The 19,254-nt window shown below is 42.9% G+C and overlaps 1 protein-coding gene across 3 annotated transcripts in view; it reads right to left on the bottom strand.

Annotated features, from left to right (window-relative positions):
- Positions 1-14,604, bottom strand: part of NCK2 (NCK adaptor protein 2) — a 90,921-nt gene extending 76,317 nt beyond the window's left edge. For 2 of the 3 annotated variants that reach the window (XM_065677796.1, XM_065677798.1), the window contains exon 1: positions 14,326-14,604. The gene's annotated coding sequence lies outside the window, so the exon portion shown is untranslated. Of the gene's footprint in view, positions 1-7,327; positions 7,380-14,325 lie in introns of all 3 variants that reach the window. The other variant, XM_065677797.1, reaches the window with a different exon arrangement.
- Between the last annotated feature and the right edge of the window lie 4,650 nt (positions 14,605-19,254).

The following is a 19,254-nucleotide window of genomic DNA, read 5'->3' as shown; positions in this document are numbered from 1 at the left end:
CAGTGTGAACCAACTGAAGAAGAAATAACTTCTTCCCATTCCTGCATACAAAGTTTAATGGTGCATGTTATGAAGCAACATTCAAAAAAAACAACAGAACAATTAGCAAACAGGGTTTTTTTTTAACCATGAAAAACAAGAAAGGCTCTCCTGCGGGCTGAAATAATCACAGTCTCCAAACTCAGAAATCCACGTAAGATTTAAAAAAACAAAAACCTAACTAAATTGGCAGAGCTGAACAAAACATCTTGCCGTTTCTAAAATGAGCAAGTCCCATGCTGTAGGTAGCAAACACTACAATGGCTACATTTCAGGGATGTGTACTCTCCACTACTTGCAATCTGTGATGAAATGATCCTTTTTCTTTTTTTAAGAAAGAAAACACAGATTAGCAAGCAGCAATCAAATGGCATTACACAACCAGAGCAACTTTCCTTCATGCTTTTTTTTCAAGGTTGGAATCACAGATCATGATATTTTCCAACACAAATACATAGAAATAGAATCATTCACCTTTTTGCCGGCGTGCTCAGCTTTACCTACCTCTCTTTTCTCCTTATGTTGCCTCTTGAAACCAAGTTATCTTAGCACACATCTTTTTACCCCAAGGATGAAAATCAAAAGCAAGTAGTAACTGTTGACAAGAACTGTTTGGGGGAGGGGGGGGAGGCCAGGAGGGTACTTTGTTTTGAAACAGACACAGAACTCAAGGGAAAATAAAAAAATAAAAAAATCTTACTCCAAAGGCATGGATCCTGGAGTGAAGAACTTCCTGTGTGCATATTCCAAGTAAAATTTGTTTTGGACACTGTGTATATATACTACGTATACAACATGTGGAGGTGACTGGGAAGAAAGCAAGGAAGCGCAGGTGATTCTATAATCAGAGTCTGATCCAGCCCTACTGCAAGGTTTCTAAGCATGAGGAAGAAAATCAAGAGCATTTCCACCCTAACTAGGCGAGGATATTTGCAAGCACCTAAACAACTTACGGCGGCATCATCTGGGATATTTAACATAGCACAGACATTGTTCCACTATACTAATCAGTCATGTTCATCCAAGACCAGGATCCATGCAGCTGCCCCAGCCAATGAGTGTTTCGGCAATGAAGAGAAAGACTACCACAAGATCTGCCACTCAAATCTCCTAATGATGACAGTGTATCTGCTCAAGGCAGAGGGCTTTCAGAAAGCCAGGGTTTTTTTCTCCAGGCATAACAAGCATAGAGCTGCCAGCCGCCGGTGTTGCCATCTAGAGAAGCTATTCCTAGAAAAGCAAGAAAAATGTGTGGGCTGAGTTGGAAAGAAAACGTAGAAACTAAAGCAAGCTGGAGAGTCCCCTGTAATAAAAGAGGTGAAGAAAATCCCTGTGTCTGCTAAGATTTAAGTTGATGAGCAGAACTCTCCCACCCAGCCAATAACTGGGCTTTTTAGGTATACTGAGCTTGTGGGTGGGATGAAAAGCTGCTTTCACATGCTGCTGCAAAATTTTACTGTACCCAGCAGACAAATAAAGTATGCTAAATTTCCTGAACATTTTAATATTCATTGCAAGGCAGAATAAACCCAAACGAAAATCTTAGAAAAGCTGCACTTTACAGAATTTTCTATATGTTTTGCAGGTTACATGGAAACCACCTGCTGATACTGCCAGAACAATTCAAGAACCCTGGTCTGTGTTTGACAGGTCCAGCCCTACTGCAAAGAAAGGAAAATCCCACACAGGAAGCCTAAATGAGACAATGATGTCAGCACGATACATTCAAGCGATCCTGGATAATTAAAGAACTTTCTTTAATTATTCTTACAATAAAACCAGTTTGAAAATCAATTTTTATCATATTCTTAATTGTAGGTCTAAAAAAAAGAAAACTCGTCAGCTGCTGCAGTTCCACACACTCTGCCGTTCTACCATGGCTATAACTACACTGGCATCAAACTGTCCTAAACAGACAAGAGTAGCAGTTCTCACACTGTGACAACTAAAATGTTAAAGAGGCAGAATTGATTCTCAATTGTGAACACACTTTTAATCACAATTTTCTTCCTCACATATGTGCTTTTCTTGCCAAAGTCCCAGATCCAAGCCTTGGAAAAGTTAACTAAACATATTCATAAGTGCCTTGAGTATCATAACTCAGTTGATTAAACACTTGGAAGGGTTCACCTGGTAGCTTTGAAGTGGAGCAGAGGACCAAACCAAAGCTCTGCAGGTGGTAATATAATCCTTGGGGACCTATCAATAAAATTGTAACAATTCTTTAGTTGAAGCAAAGCCAAAAGATTCACGATGGGAAATGAAGCTATACACAGTAAGAACGTAAAACTTTACTCCCTGTACCCAAGGTTAGCAAACTATTACAACATCAAGGTACATGCCAGTAAAGCTATTTTCCTGTCTTACAGATTTAGCCTTTAAGGTGTTCTATGCACTTTTTCAAACCTTGCTGCATATTTTAATTTTATACTTAAAGATCTTCCTGCATTCCGAGACAATTCTTATTATTGTCCTTTGATGCTGGCTTTTTCTTGGATGTTTTCCAGATGAAGCTCTAAATTGAAGTTCAGCAGAAAAACGATCAGAGCACTACATTTCAATAACAGAAGCACTGAAAATGTGTCCTTCAGTGTATTAAACTCATTGCTGGAAGCTACATATGAAAATATATTACCCACCTCGGAAAACTCTCCATTGTTATAATTTGGTCATTTCACACACCAGTGATCAATCTCAACTGAGCACATTCTGTAAGTCCACACATAATGATAAAAAATTAGACGTACCAGAGAAAAATTAAAGCCATTCCTTTGTGAACAAGTTTATTCACCTAGTGATTTTACATAAAAATCACTTTTCTGCTGCTTCTTGGTATAAAGCTAAACAAGCTGAAGATACATAAATTGCTGACTACAAGGGTCAAGGACTCAGCAACCTGCACTGTGTCCACTTTGCAGCAAAAGCCGGCAGGCACAAAAATAAAAAAAAAAAAGATAAAAAATCAACTTTAAAAAACAATCTTAGAAGCACGGCCAAATGAAAGTGCTTTTTTAAAAAGAGAAAGGAAAAGAGCAAAGCTTAAGTAATACTGCTTCAGCATTCCCCCAATGCCCTATCACACTGCGATCCAGCACTGGACCTCATCATACAATTCTCACTACAGCAGCTCCCCCTCACCCGCGACAAAGAGTGGACAAGCAACAGAATGATGCTGCATAGCAAAGGAGAGTATAGCGTTATTTTTATACAACTCACTTTAGTCCAAAGCAAGCTCACACTGGTGAATCCTACCCCAATTTGAACCACAGCAACAGTCATAAATTCAGTTCAAATTTAACAAACCATTCCCAAATACCAGGTTGGAGGCATATATGCATGTAGGACAAAAACAAAAATACAATATTCAACAGAACAACCTGTAATGTACCCAGTACTTATTCCCAGCCTGAGCAGATAAAGGAAGCAGACAACCTCATTTCTGTGACTGGTGTGCGACTACATGCTTAGCCAACAAAACAATAACAAAATATCTTCATTGAAATCCCATTCATAGCTGTTAATTTAATGGAAAGACTCTTTCTGCATGAAGAGTACATGAGTAATAGCCTCCACAGCAATTTCAACAGCAGACTGTTAGATAAGGGGCTACATAACCCAGGAGCTGGATGCTATTCAGCTACCTGACAGCCTCTAAGTAGGTTGGGAAAAGTAATCAGAAAAGTATATTTCTAAGGCAATGACCAGTGTTCTCCTGGCAATGCAAAGGGAGCAGAAGGGAGATGGGGGGGAAGGAGGCGGATTCAGGTGCTTTGAAAGAGGGATTAGAACAAGAGGTTGTGTGATTCAAGACAACATACGACGATCCCTCTGACACAGCAGCTGCAGGAACATACAGACTTCTCCACAGGATGGTTACACACATTTATTTTAGCCTTTCATAGCTTTACAATATTTTAAGACAACTGCACTGAAAGCAATAAAAGGACACAAAAACCCCCCACCAAAAACAATAATAAAAAAAAACCACAAACCATAAAACATTCACTCGTGACTTTTCTCCGTGTGAAAATGCTTCTTCTCACCTAGTGAAAGACACTTACTGACAGAAATATGTGGAAGTCATTCTCAATACCCTAATTCAACGCCAGAAAATAGTCACAGAAGAAAAAAGTTTAAAACAATTACATAGAAATACATGCAGGGGTTCAAAAGCGTGGGTTATTTCAGAAACCTCATTAAGTGTATTTTTGATCACTTTTAAATGCAATGTCTCAGTCAAATCTTGTTTATTTTATTCCCAAATGAGTATAATCATGCTAGACAGGATACAGGGTTTTTCAGTTTTATCTCATGACTTTTTTATTTGCTGAAATATTTCTGCCATATGAATGGATTACAGGCAACTCCAAAACATACTCACTCACAATCAAGGCCACTCCCAATCTTAACTATGCACAAAACACTGCAAAACGGAAAAGGAGGAGGGAAAAGACTAACACAGCCCCAAAGCAGAGATTATCACCTTCTGTTTAGGTAACAGCAACTAAAGTATGCACCGAATAAAGTTTTTTCTAAAATGAAGATCAAATATTTATAAACTTTGTAAAATAAAATGGTATTTCCCTAAGAAAATCTGAAGAGGCATCTACACAACCACAAACACTCTGAATTATATGGATATGAGGTGCAAGTATTTTTCTTGGAGTTTGGGATTTTGATTGTTGTCAGGGTTTTGGGGGATCGGCTTTGTTGGAGTTTTCTTACATCTAATAGGCACCACAATTTTAGAAAGATAGTACCAGCAAGATAAATAACTCATTGAAATCTGGCTGCTTAACACCAAGCATGGCGTCTTGCACACTGGGTATATCCTTTACATTCAAAAAGCTTGTACCAGGAAAACAGGGTAGAAACAAGAGCCAAGAGCTGCTGCCAGTCAGGCGGGCAGCAAGCAGGCAGAGGGAGGTCACAGCTTTCAGCTGCCAGCACTAATCAAGCAGACACAGCACAGGCTCACCTGCAGGCAGAATGGCTCTGCCTGAGATTTGAGGCTGGAAAGGCAACACCCTATTTCCACACACACCCACACCTGGGTAGGATGAGAGCTGACCAGTAGATAAAATTGAAGCTGTTTGATACTGCATTTTGCTTCTGAGTTCTGAGCAGCTTGCAGTTTATGAGCCCTGCCCTTTTACCAACACCTCCCCTTGAGGCTGCAGAACACAGGAGACCTGCAAGACATGCAGCCTTTCCCTCATTGCTCTTCCTTACCAGCTGCTTTGCCAGACACTTTCAGTTCATGCACTGAAAAACAATTTCTAAACTGCCAAATGCACCTGGAATTAGCAATACCAAGCTGTTATCTACACAAACAACAAGAAAAAGGGTTTACAATCACAAGTTAGTTGATGATTATCTTGCTGATCTATGGTCTATATACACAGAGACAACTCCTAGGTTTTTCTGCAAACAGAGTGATTTGCTAATACAGCAACAGGTGCTCTGCCTGAACCATCAGCAAAATTATCTTCACTTTAGTAACTCTACCTGGATTCACTTGCACTCATGATTCACTGACATCAGACTCAGGACTGCTATCTCTGAAGAGCAAAACACTTAAAATTTCACTACCTGCTTAGCAAGCACAGTATAATCTACTGAATACCAAGGTGCTTCTCATGCTATGTACACTTAGTAACGGTATGTATGCCATCGCTGCAGAAGAGTAAGGCAACGTCCATTAATTCAGATCACAGTTATGTACGGTATTTTTTAACCACAAGTATGTTACTTATATTATCTCAAAGGAATCTGAACAACCAACTACTTAACTGCTAAAATTATCTATCTGGAAAGAAGAAAAAACACAAAAAAAAAAAAAAAAAAGAACAGATAAATCATAAGGACAAACTAAAAAGACTTTTACCACAGAAGATTGAAACTAAGTCTAGTTGCACCATTACACAATGTCTTATAGCTAAAACATGGGAGAAGGGGAGAGGAAGGGTTATGTTTAAAATTGTTTATTTAAGTGATCTGCATTAATATGCTTATCTTCGAACCCCGATTCCTCCAAAAGAGACATTATCACCCTCTATGCATTTAAGGGCTTTTCTTGCATCCCATTTTAATTTTTCCTTTGTTTGCTTTCATACAGTCTGGTTTTCAAATTCTAGGTTTTCATATTTTAAAATTAAAAATCAAACTAAATCATTCCTTGTTTTCCCCTTGAGGAACTAACTTCCTCTTTCCATCAACTTCAGCAGCCATTATGTCATGCAGTGGCTGATCCGCTCCTGGTCTTTAACATCTCAGTACTATCATTCATTAAACAAACCTAAATTACTAGCAGTCCCTCTGACTTCACGGGACTGATGATAGAGTGATGTAATACACAATGTATAGGTGTAAAGGCTGCCTGTAAAAATAAGCTGGCTATGTGACACTGCAGGCAGAAGTTCAACATGTAATTTAACATACATGTCGCAACAAGTTAAAGAATGTATAACTAAAGAAGAGTTGACCTGCAATGTAATTGTGGTTCTTGTCTTGAAAATGACGTACTTATGGCTCTGCTTTGTGTTTTGTAAATAAGAGGCATTCATTCCCATAGGACTACTAGCAGTACACAGGGCCACAGCAACAGTAGGAAAAGTTAGGATACAAAACGAATAATGAACATTTTGACAGAGCCACCACATTGCATCTTCCTTATGTTCCAGAGAGGCAAAAGGAACATCTGAACTAAATAAACACCCAGGATCTCTGGTCAGCAAAACCAGAAAAGATGCTAAAGGAATACAACCACCACCGTTACAAGATAGGACTAATGGCAGAAGACACACGTTGCTGCAATAAAGATATTACACAGGCTTTAATAGTTTTCTGTCATAGGAGGTCTATAACATTTCAGTTTGTTACGGTTCCCCATGCATTCCTTAAGAGCCTCAAAGCTCATAAAAATGATGTGTCATATTTTGATACTTGTGCTAAAAACAAGTTTTATTATTACCAGTGTTTAAACCCAATACAATCCACTCAGTCCTTAGTGAGCTAGCTGATTAAATATCTAATATTCATGAACTAGAATTTTAATATTGAATGCTGAAAATGATTCAAGTCTTTTGATGTAACGGAACATAAGTCATTCAGTGTCAAGTGGAAGGCAGAGCCTGTATTATATCATTAATTATTTGGGATACTAGCATTAATTTCTTTCTCTATTTGAATTAAATGGAATTCAAAACAGTGTGAATTTATGAATAGCCCACAATATCATTATTTCTATATTATCCCTGCAGCATTAGCAGAAAGACTGCCTACATACCTGAAAATGTAAAGGAAGGTGATTGATCATCAGTTTTCCTTTTAATCTTTTTCTGAAAGACAGGAAAGGTGAAGCTCAATATGTTTACACTCTAACTGGCTTACACTCTTTTTTGATTAAAAAATTTATGTCTATACTTATAAACACCATCTACATATTTTTTGTATTCAACATGCAATGATTAAAAGAAAAACACATTTAAGTAAGATATACTGTAGCCAATTTCTTTTATAACTAAAACAAAAACAATTCTTAATTAAAACCACAAAGCTGGAAAAATAGCAGGGACCTTTACGAAATTTCAACACTCACTGGAAAAAAACCCTAAATCTTAACTTTGATTTCCAAAGTTGCTACATCCCCAGGAGTTCAAAGAGTTCTGGTAGGAAGGACTAATGAAAGATACAGACATGGTACCTTTTTTCCATCACCTAAATGGTACCGATTTTCAATTCACTTATGTTACAGGTACAGCCAGACAGTACTTGCTAACAAAAACAATTCACAACGCAAAACAAATAAAGAAATACACCACACTCATAAAACTGCTGTTTGCAGATCATCTGAGTCAACGAGTTACCAGAGCTTCAGATCCTGAAGGAGCCAGCATAACATTCCCATACAAAACATGCAAAAATCAGTATTTACAGGTTTTTATCCAACTTTACAAGACTTGCGCAGTCCGGTTAAACCAGAAACAGCTGTCCAATTGAAACTGCAACTTTACAAATAAACATCAGCCAAGGCTAAAAATAAGCCAAACAAACCAGCTGTGCCACTCACTGCCCCTGCCCACAGCCCATCTACACAGGTGCCAGGTCCAGTCCCTGCACTCCACAGCATGGTGTTTGCACCATCACTGACTGACAGTACTGACACAAAACCAAAGATCAGTGAATAAAGTGCCCACTTCCGACCTAACAAATACTCGATACTTGTCCTTCTGGTTTTGATGAAGTTCTTGCTAAAAAATCTGAAAGCATCCAAAGCATACATATCTTTAGAGTGACTGGATGAAGTCCAACTACCTATTTTTTTTTCTTCTACTCATCCAAAAAAAAAGCTTTCAATCTGAAGCTACCAACTGCATTTTCAACAAACACTAAATTATTTAAAACAAAACAAACAAAACCCCAAATTGCAGTTGTAAAAACAAACAAAAAAAAACAACTCTACACCAAGAAAAAGCTTACAGTAAGTTTTGCTAAGCCAGGTGGCAGCACGCATTTGCAGCGGCCCAAGCCTCCTGTGGTGGAAATTCAGAATCCTTGACATGTCATCTTTCAAGATCTGTCAAATTTGATAACGCTATATGTGTGTCTGGAGGGACACCATCCATTCAGGGAAATGAACACACTATTTGTTGTCGTGACAGCTATCAAAATTCAGCCCAAAAACATATCATACAGCCACGTATCTTTCCTTCTGCATTAAGAGGTTGAAAAATGCTTCAGATGACAACAAGGAAAGTATCATTAGGATGTCAAGAAGATGACTTCCTTGGAATAACAGTAGCCCAGGATGGCTCTGTGAGCCAAGTCCGACACACAACAGATGTGGGAGAAAACAAGTGTGATGAATACAGTGCTATTCTAAGAACAGGAAGGAAAACCTTCCAGATATGCTATGCTGAGGGTGTTCCTAATGCACTGAAACCAAGAGATCAGTCCGATCGATGTTTGGGACTCCTCTTCTCTGGTATCAGTGCCAGCAGAAGGCTTAATTTATTGTTGTTCCTTGAAACAGTTTTACTAGCCCAGAATGCCCTAAAATTCAGAATAATGCAACAATTTAACTCTCCATGTGTAGCGTAAGTTTTAACAGGATTTTGTGTTTCTCTTCTCTCTTAAAGATGTGAAAGGACTACCTATGAGCTGCTTTATTTTACTATATAGTTAACCAAAACCTTAATCAGTATACAAAAATTATTATTTCAGCCAACTTAAATTTCACAAGGACAAGTTAGAAAATCCTGATATACTTCAATTTACAGTTTGTATGCTTAATGAACACCACCATTCCTTTCTAAACCTTCCCGCCCTGCAAGATTCTATCCTCATTTTGAAGGAAAGGTTCTGAAACAGTGCTTAATGACTGTTTTCAAATAATATAAACAGGAGCAATATAGTTAAATCAAAAGATAAATTATTTTAACAGCTTACTTTTATTCTTAATAAAAAGCTTTTTCTTTTTCTTTTCTTTTTTTTTTTAATGCTGCTCTGCTAGCAGAATGCAGAACCTCACCCCAGCATGACCAGTAAGCACCTGCTTTGCTAACCCTCCTCCTGTTCTTCTGCTGGGTCTGACAGCTCTTCCGTATTTGCATTGAGCTGATCCAGTGTAACCTGTAGGGAAAGACAGCCAAGAGACAGCATTCAGCTAGAAGTGGCTCCTCACACTATGAGAGGACGTGACCTAGCATCATGAAGAGCGTTTGCAGCCTCTAGCTTCTCTCTTAGCTTTGGTATCTGCTTTCACACTCCTGCCCCTTTTCCTCATAAAGGCCTTCACATATACTCTGATCACTTCTAGAACTTGGGAACTTTAAATGGCTCAGAAGGCTAAAAATCTTTTTTTTTCAGTAAAGTAGTAATACTCTAAAGGCCTGCTCGCTTATTTTTGGTTACTGATCCATTTTGACTAAACAGTCCCACCCTGGCATAGCAAACACTACCCACATCACTTCCAAGGACCACACATTACATTACTTGCTGAAGTGACAGAGGAAGAAAGCACCCTACCCATCAAAATAACACAACCTGCTGAAACGCAATTGTAATGGGTTATCATCTAACTATTTTTATTTTTTATTAAAAATCTTCTTGAAAACAAAGTTTATATTTAATTTAGAAAAGTTGGCTGCCTAAGAAGGTTACTCCCAAATTTTGTAAACATACTAAATATACCAGTTTTGTCTAATAAAGTTTTAGCTAATATCTGTGGTATATCTCGCTACCTGTTTTCACATCTGTTTCTACAGTTGTATGTACTCTGCAGACAGTAGATGCGTTGAGGAAAACTGGATTGAGTTTCATCAGCCCAGATTAAAAACACACCTGTACTGCATTTTATTTTGCATCTTTATTCTGCCACAATTGTTAAGGGAAAAGCAACATTTTTAAGAATTCAGGTTATCTACCAGGAGTCCCAGCATGCAGACCCCACTGTCTGCTTCACAGAATAATCAATATTAGTTACACATCACCATATTAATACTTTGCTAACAAGATCAGGACCAAAACCAGCACAACAAACCTACAGAGGGAAAGAACCTCTAAGCCACAAAGTTTGTTTCTACGAGTTTGAACAAACACTGGCTACACCAGCATGCCTGAGCTTCCACTGTAACAGATGTTTTTCTTAGCACGAGTATTTCTAAAACTGCACCGATATCAGGTTATTGTGCATAGCTGCAGAAATTTAAAATGCAACGGGTTGCTCTTCTCTAATCAAGATAAATTTCTCTGCACCTGAATTCTTGAAATTTACAATATTCTATTAAAGTTTAAAAATATACACTGCCAAACCACCTCACTGCACACAGTTATTTATGCTGGGTTTAAAATATGAACTCACTTCATTAACAGCGAGGAACAAATTCATTTGTTGTGCCACATATATTTAGTGGAATACAAAAATATATATTTCATATTTTGAGGCACTTCCAATTTACTCATTTCATTAGCATTTATGAAACAATTAAGAATCCTTATGATGGAGAAAAAAGATTACTCCAAGAAATAAAGAAAACAACACTTGAAAGAATTACTTTACCCACTACTGAACAGAGCAATGGTTTAATTTTGCAGAGCACCAACAACTACGTTATTATGAGGAAACTAATGGCCTAATTGAATCTGCAAGAAAAATTTAAACAGAACTTAAAACAGAAATGAGCTTAGGATTCCAGGGCTGAAACTCATAAATTTGCAAAGCAAAACAAAGAGAAAAGTCATTTTTTGGAAGGTGTAAGTCATCGGGATCTCACATCATACTTTCTTCAGAAGACTGAACAACCGTGCGTGGGTTAAACTAATAGTACAGGCCACACTTCCACGCTTTACAAGGAAGAAACAACACTATTTCCCACATTACAAATACTATCCAGTTCTCTTGAAGGTTTTCCACTCCAGGAACTAATAAGGGTTCTTGACTTTCACTCTGTGGAAACTATTGTTCCGCGATGTTCCTGTATACCTAGTACACACAATGATAAAGTGTATTGCCTTTAAGTTTATTATTTCAGAGAGAGAGAGGAAAGCAGCTTTCCTGCAGAGTGCCTCAACTCTCCGCCTCTTCAGCACACCAGATGACCTACTTCAGGGGAGCCGAGTGCCCAGGGACAAGCACCCAGAACCTTACCCCAGGTCTGACTAAGCTAACCAAAACACGGTAGCATCTAATCTCACAGGCAGTTTTCAGCTACCTGAAACCTCCTCCAAATACCTCTAATAAATCCCCACCAGCAATCCTGCTTCCTCAAAATACAGAGCAGGGGGTGGGGGGAATACCCATGGCTTGGAAACTATCAGTGCCTTGATGCAAACACGAAATACTTTCTAGAACACACACTTCGGATTCAAAGATGCCTTGGTTTTGATTTCAAACATGCAGCAAGTAAATTGATACAGCACCTGTCTCCATGAGACTGGAAGCAGCTTTTATGCTCAAGAAGCATGAAAAACACAGATACTCCAGGTAGTTTTGCTGCTGCTCAAGACCATGACCAGCAAGCAAAGCTATGTGCGCATCGCTTCTGGAGTCACTAGCTTACATTTTCTACCAAGGAAAGACAGGAGCACCACAAAGGACTAACGTACCAACAGCAACACAAGGTACAAAAAAAACCCCACAAAACAAATGCTGGAAAAGAAGCAGATGCCACTGACCTTGTCCCTCTTCTTTAGCTGACTGTAGACGCGAGGTGACACATAGGAGAGCAAATACCTCTCCTTACACTCCCACACAACTAGCCAGGAAACTACAGACGAGAGGAAGGGGAGAAAATAAGTTCCCTTTCCACTGCAGTAACAAGCCAAAGGATGATGTTTTAAATTTATCATACATTCGGCAGCAAGGATGTAATAAAAAGGATCACTAAGACAATCAAGGACTAACTTTGCTGTTGATTATTTTTTTTTTGGGGGGGGGAGGGAAGCAAGAGAGATTCTATGTATCACTATATCACAATCAGAAATGTCATCTGATAGAAGTCCAATACAACAGCTAATGTTGCAATGACAGAACGGCAATGAGAGCTAACATCATAAGGAGTCTGTGTGTGTTTCATGGCCTATATATATATGCTAATTACAGTCTTGATCTCCATGGTACAGGTGCCTTCTACCTCTACATTATTCACTGTTCCCAAAAGTGACATCTTCTGTCAATGTCTCAAGAAGCAAGTCAGTCACAAAGTTATTTGCTAACTGCTTAAACTGACTTGGGCCAGACGGAGGATTTCAATTTCCAGAGTTGTGAAATCAGTATTTCTAAGAAGCAACATTATTTTACTTCAGAACTTAATAATCCTAAAAATGAAAACACAGTACCATTAACATCACCTGCATGGTACTGACTGCTCCAGATTACTGAAAAGCAGTGGCAAAACAAGTACTTTCAAACACAAATTCTTCATGAGCTCCTACCCAGTAAGCCCTTTCGAATTCCTCCATATTAAGTTACTAGTCCAAACTCCCGATGCTACAAACCCTGCGCGGTTAGGCCATGGAAAATTTGTTTTTACAAAGGCCACTACCAAGTTTGGTGACAGAGCAGTCTAATTCTCCCAGGTTGAGCTGCAGCAACAGTAGCAATATGTTCCTCAGCAACAAATACTGCTTCACACGCAGGGGAAGAAACGCGGCTCAGCAAGGCAGAGCTTTAAATTCTCACCGAGGTTCTGTCAGCATTCAAGTTTTAAAGTAACAGAGTAACAAGAGAGCTCCGAGTTAAATACTACATTGAATTCATGGAATAACCCCGATACATGCAAAGGGCGACATTAACTGCGAAAAAATCCCAACCGTGGGAGATGTTCACATACGAACCAGAGTCAAAAGGCACTCACGATTATCCAGTCGCAGGTCAGACCTGAATTACAAACCTGAATCCCGACCTGACAACTTCATCTGAGGTGGGCCACAGTGCCCTGCCTGCCTGCAAGGGGTTATCTCTTAGTTTGGGCGCATTTTTAATTCAAAACACGATGAAAAGACTTATAAATTATCTTCTTTCCCAGACAACCCGGGATGCACTTTACCGAACAGGTATTACATGAGGTATAATCTTACCTTATTTTCTCTCCTTTCTTTTTACCTTTACATCTTTTACCTACACTAGCATCAATTAGGGGCATATTGCAACGCGCTCCTCAAGTAAGCCCCCGGTTTTAGCTCTAAGTAAGGAACGGAAAGAGAGAAGAAAAGGGGGACGAGGAGGCCGGATCCTCGGCGCAGCCCGGTGCGGCCGCCCGCCCGTCCGGGAAACTTTCCTGTGGCGCCGCACTCCTCCGGCCGGGAGGCGCTGCCCGCCTTCCTCCGCCGCCGGGACCGACGAATACACAGCCTCCATCCGCACACCAGGCCGGGAGCGGAGCCCGGCGGGGGGCGTTGTGGGGGGGAAGGTGTCCCAGCCCGCCGCTGCCCCGCTGCAGAACGGCGGGTGGCACAAAGCAGCGGCTGTCACACACACACACACACAACTCAGGAAGATGAGGAGGAGCCGACCCCGGCCCCGCCGCAGCTGGACGTGGCACACAAACACCTCCCTCTCCCAGCCCCCTCGGGCTGCCCCCGGCAGGTAACGGCCCCTCCACACCCCCCTCCCCGGGGCGGCGACGGGGCCTCCACCGCCCAGGTGACACCCGCCCCTCCCCCGCTCCCGGCGGCCCTTTACCCCGCCGCCCCCCGCGACCGCCACAAGTTTACAGCGGACCCGCACCCCGGCCCCCGCCCTGGCCCTGGCCCCATCCCCGTCCCGCCCGCGGCCGCGCTTACCTCCGGCCGGCCGGCCGACGGGGAGCGGGGCGGGCGGCGGCGGGGAGGCTCCCAGCCCAGGCGGGCTCCGCTTCTTTGTCTCCTCGGCGGCGGCGCCCGCTCGCTCCCCCCTCCGCTTCCCTCTGCCCTTCCCCAGGCGGATGCGGGCCGCGTCCTCCAAGAGGGACCGGCTGGCTCCCCCCCTTCCTCTTCCTCCTCCGCTCCGCGCCGGACGCGTCCAAGGCCCCAGCCCGCGGCGGCGGCAGCAGCTCCGCTCCCTGCCTCCCCTCAGCCTGCTGCGCCCGGCGGCGGCGGCCCCTCCCCCGCCGAACGCCCGCCCCCCTCGGCACAGGCACAGCCCCCGCCCTGCCCTTCCTGCCGCTGCCGCTGCCGGGATCGCGCGGGAGGAGCTCGCCGGACTCCCCCTCACCCGCCGGGAGGGCCGCCGGTACCCGCGCCCCAGCGCGGCCGGACTAGGCCTGGCCGGGGCTGACACGCTCCGCTCCGCCGGGACAGGGGGAGGCGGAGCAAGAGGGGGTCCTGCCCGGCAGGAGCGTTCTGACACCCCTCCGCCGCCCGCCCCCTTCACGCCTCGGGAGACCCGGCACTCCCGGTAAAGCTCCCCCGCCAGCAGCGGAAGCCCCCGGGGAAAGTAGTGGCGAACGCCTAAACAAGGGGGCTTGGCTGGGTGGGAGCGCGCACGTCGGGGCGAGGACGGGAGGGAGGGAAAGCCGCGGCTCTGCCGGCGGTGCCAGCGGCCGGGCCGGGGTCACGAAGCCGCCGCCACCGCCGGGGAACTTCCAGCCATAGCATCAGGGCGCCTCCGCCGCCCATTGGCCGCGGGCCGTGACGTCACGGCGGGGCGCGCAGGGTGGCCGCTGTCCTGTCCCGGCCCCAAGCGGAGAGCGGCGGCTGGGCCGGGCTGTGCTCGGCGCTGTCTCCGGCCGCTTGCCGTCTCCGGCCGCTTGCCGTCTCCGCTTCAGCCGCGGGGCGAAGTTTCAGCCTCAGCGCGCCGCCCGTTAGCCGTGTTGGGCGGTAATTCTTACTAAGGGCACGTACGTGCCCGCGTGGTGTGCCCTCAGGAGAGGGCGCCGGGCACGGAACGCAGCCTTAGTCCCAAATAGAGCCCTGTGCTCGGGAGCGTGGCCGGACCCCGCCGCCCCCTGCGCTCTCCGCTCATGGGGAGGGGGGTTTCCTCAAGCGGAGGCCGGGGTTACTGGTGAGAAGGGCCACCATGAGGCACGGGCCTCAGGCAGGCACGTCCCTGCCGGTCCCAGTGCCTGTTGCGGGGCGCAGCCCCTGGGCTGGGGTGGGTGACCCTGGGCTGTGGGAAGCTGAAAGGTCGTCCCTTTGGAGTAGCCCTGAGAGTTCAGAGTAAAGAGCTGCAGGGGGGAGCTGCTCCAAACGCGATAAACCCATTAACCCTTCTCAACATGGCAGCTTCCAAAGAGAGGGGACTCGCGCGTGTTGCCTGTGCTGATTCAGTCTCTCCTCGGGATGTGTTTCCTTGGGAGGCAAGGCTACACAACACCACCTTTTCCCAACCCAAAATAAAGTCAGCAGCCCCACTGTCCCCTAGCAGGGAAAACTTTGGAAAGGATTTTCAACTCTTCGAATGCCTGCTGTCAGATCTTTCCATGCTCCCACTTAAACTAGTTTAGCAGTCCTCAAATAGCACCCTCTCCCCCTTGTTAACTTTTACTAATTCTTGCAGCATTTAATCGAAGGTTTGGGAAGCCCCGAGTGCCTTTCACGTGCCTGTGAGATAAACCTGAGAGGAAAATGCAGCCTCTTGCTTCTTCCAGGAAAGGCTCTGCACGCACCTCAGGGAGGAACAGAAAGCTTTCCTTTCCAGGCTTTCCATACACACATTTGACTTTGGTTCAGAGGTGTTAATCTTCCTTTTGAAACAATAATCTGCCCATGCGTTTTTAGAGCTGGAAAATATTTGGGGTCCCTGCTGCCTCTGCCTGCCTCACTGCACGTTCAGGCTTCACTCTGGCTTGCAGAGGTTTAGGCAGAGTTTAAATGGCATCAGTCATCCAAGGACTTTCAGATATAAGTCTCTGTTTTCCCTCGAACAGCATGCACCATGGGAGCAATAAAGGAGAGGTGAATTATCTCTGCTCTCCTTTGCATTTATAATACACAGTTAGTTAGGTTTCAGTCTCAATTTTGTCCCTTCTTACCACACCCTTACTAATGCCACCCTAAAGGAACCTGCCACTTTGTTGTTTCCCCTACAGCGCTCTTGAGTTGATGATGTCCAGGGGAAGCTGATGTGGCCTCACAAGGTTTACAGGCTAAATTAGACCTCTGACAGTGTTCAGCATTGTAAGGAGCTGAGTGAGCAGTAGATCTGGAGAAAAAAAAATTATAAAGCACACCTAGCTTTAGCAGATTATTGCTAATAGGATTTACAGAAGAATAATGTTTTAGGGAGGGATTTGGATTAATACATTGTCTTCAGGCAAAGGACTTTATTTAAGGACTCTGAAGCAAACTGTCGTTATATATGTTTAATTACATTAAGAAACGATCCATTAAAGCTGTTTTTTTTCAAACTATGGCTTATGATGAACAGAAGACTGTGGAAAGGGCTTGCAAGGGTATGTTGAAGGGTGTTTTAACTGCCTGTCTGCTGAACACATCCTTATGGTTCACCAGCAAAAAAGACCAAGTTGTTGCCCTGAGTAGTATTTCAAGACGTTGAGCCTACTGAAATATTAATGCGCGCTTTTTGAAATGTCATAATTAGCTGTTATCTCTGGAGTAACATATTAAGAAGAGCTGGCTGCTTGCAATTTGAGTGAGAATTACATTCTAAATATGAGGAGATGATAAATTTGGGGGAATCTGCGCAGAAGTGAAAGGAGTACATGACGTGGTGGGCACTCTATTTTGTTTAAAGTAAATGTGCAAAGCATGCACTTTTGCATATGCATTAAAGTGGTGCAGTGTTTAGAAAATACATACACGGGAGAGAAGAGCATGAATATTTCTCCCAGCCTAAGGCTGTAACTATAGTAAAAATGAAACAAAAAATGGTTAAGCAATAGAAAGATGCCTCTTCATCTTTGGCAAAGAAACAGCCCACCTCATGCTGCTTCTTCAGATAGGGTTACATGCAAACAGCCAACCCAGAGGTTGTGTGATGGACTTGTTTTGCAATTATTTAATAGCAGTCAATTCATCTTGACATTCATATCTTACGCAAGAGGCTAAAAAAGATCATGTCATGTCTTTTGACTCATATTTCTTTATTCTTCTTCACCTTCCTTTTTTTTGACTACCCAGTCATTTTGTCCCCTGTGTGATGCTGGGGACAGAAGGTGGACACTTTACCATCCTCATGGGACAGCGGTGGCTTCCTCAGGATGGGTGCAGATCCGTAATCTTCGCCACATTCCTAGCAGTGCAGATCCAAAACACACTAACATATTTACACCCCATTGCAGCAAGGAGACAACTACCATCTTGCAGATGGGGCTCTTTCCACCTTCTCAGGAACACAAGTACCTGATACTAATACCTCCCAACCACTGGGAGACAATTTAGGGGGGATGTAAGAAGGACTAAAAAAATTGTTAGAGAATCTGGAAAACAGCATTGTCCAGTTCAGAGGTGAACAGCAAAGGTGTTTGGTCAGTCTGTGTTAGTCCACTGGGTAGAAAATACACCTAAATCTAAATAAACTGGTCCTAAAAATCTCTAGTCCTTCTTTTCAAAACTTCCATTTAAAGGTATTGATGTTGTAATAAACACCATTTATATGCATGGAGTTATAATATTGTGTCACTAGCAGATGGAGAGGTAAAGAAACGTGAGTTAATCTGAAAAAAAAAGTTATTTTTAATTCTTTCAAATCTGAATTAAAAAAAAAAATAATCATATAATAGTGCTTTTCAGAAAACTTCTCAGCTTTTGATTCAGTTAATTTTAAAATGTGTAAGGCAGTGGCAGTGTCTTCTCTCCCTCAAAAAAAAAATCCTTCTTAAAGGGTTTATGTCTCTACACATCATCTAGTTTCTGCTTAAAGCATATGCTTGATTCCCATGTAGATGAAGGGGAATTACATGACCACTGCCAGGGGAGAATAGGTACCAAATACTCAATTAGTTAGTGCTGAATCATTTAAATACATTTGCACAATGATTTTAATTCAGCCTGACGGTAATGCAGCTGCTTTTCTCGCTGCATGGCTGCTGCATCTTCAATGACATTTGCTAAAAATATTGAGGGGGAAGAACGTGTCCTTAGAGCTCAAAATATATCCAAATTCTTCTCTTCAATGGACCAGAGCTACCCTAAGGTGCTGTAAAACCACAAGCTAAATCTATCAGCAGATCACATTTTATTATGACAAATTCTATCGTTATCTTTTGTAGACAGTTGCTAAGATTCAAAGTATTTATGTAAGGAGAACAAAACGGTGTTTTGGGCTTTGGAAATGTCAGGCCCTTTGATTCTCCTGTTTATTTAAAAGTGCAAGTGTGCTAAGGGACATTTTTTGAACTCTATTCAAAGGTTAAAACTGATCTTTCATACAGTTTTGAGATTCAGAATATTGCTACTAAATGTTTTGACTCTGCATTGTAATCTCTGGTTTGCACTTGAATAGCAAATTCTGTCCAGAACTGGCTGTTCTGCACACTGCAGGGACCCGGGTGCTGCATCTTCCAGCCATGAGATGCAGCCATCTCAAGGGAGGAGCACAACCCCCTGACACGTGGCAGGGCCATGCAAGAGTTCAGAGCAGCGCTGCCAAGGTAGCTTATGTCTTCAAAATGTAATTAGCCACAGGGGACTTTGCTTGGGACTGCAAGCTGGTACTCCCCTCTCATGGGGAAAAACAGGCAGGGAGAGGCAACAGAGAAGAAGCAGAGGAGATTTTCTCGTATTTGGAGATCCAGTAGCCCACATGAGAAATTTATGGCTTTCATAAGTTTA

The sequence above is a fragment of the Lathamus discolor genome, chromosome 4, assembly GCF_037157495.1.
Source record: "Lathamus discolor isolate bLatDis1 chromosome 4, bLatDis1.hap1, whole genome shotgun sequence".
NCBI classification, from domain to species: Eukaryota; Metazoa; Chordata; class Aves; order Psittaciformes; family Psittacidae; genus Lathamus; species Lathamus discolor.
The sequence above is the reverse complement of the archived record's forward strand: the minus strand, read 5'-3'. Positions and strand labels throughout refer to the sequence as shown.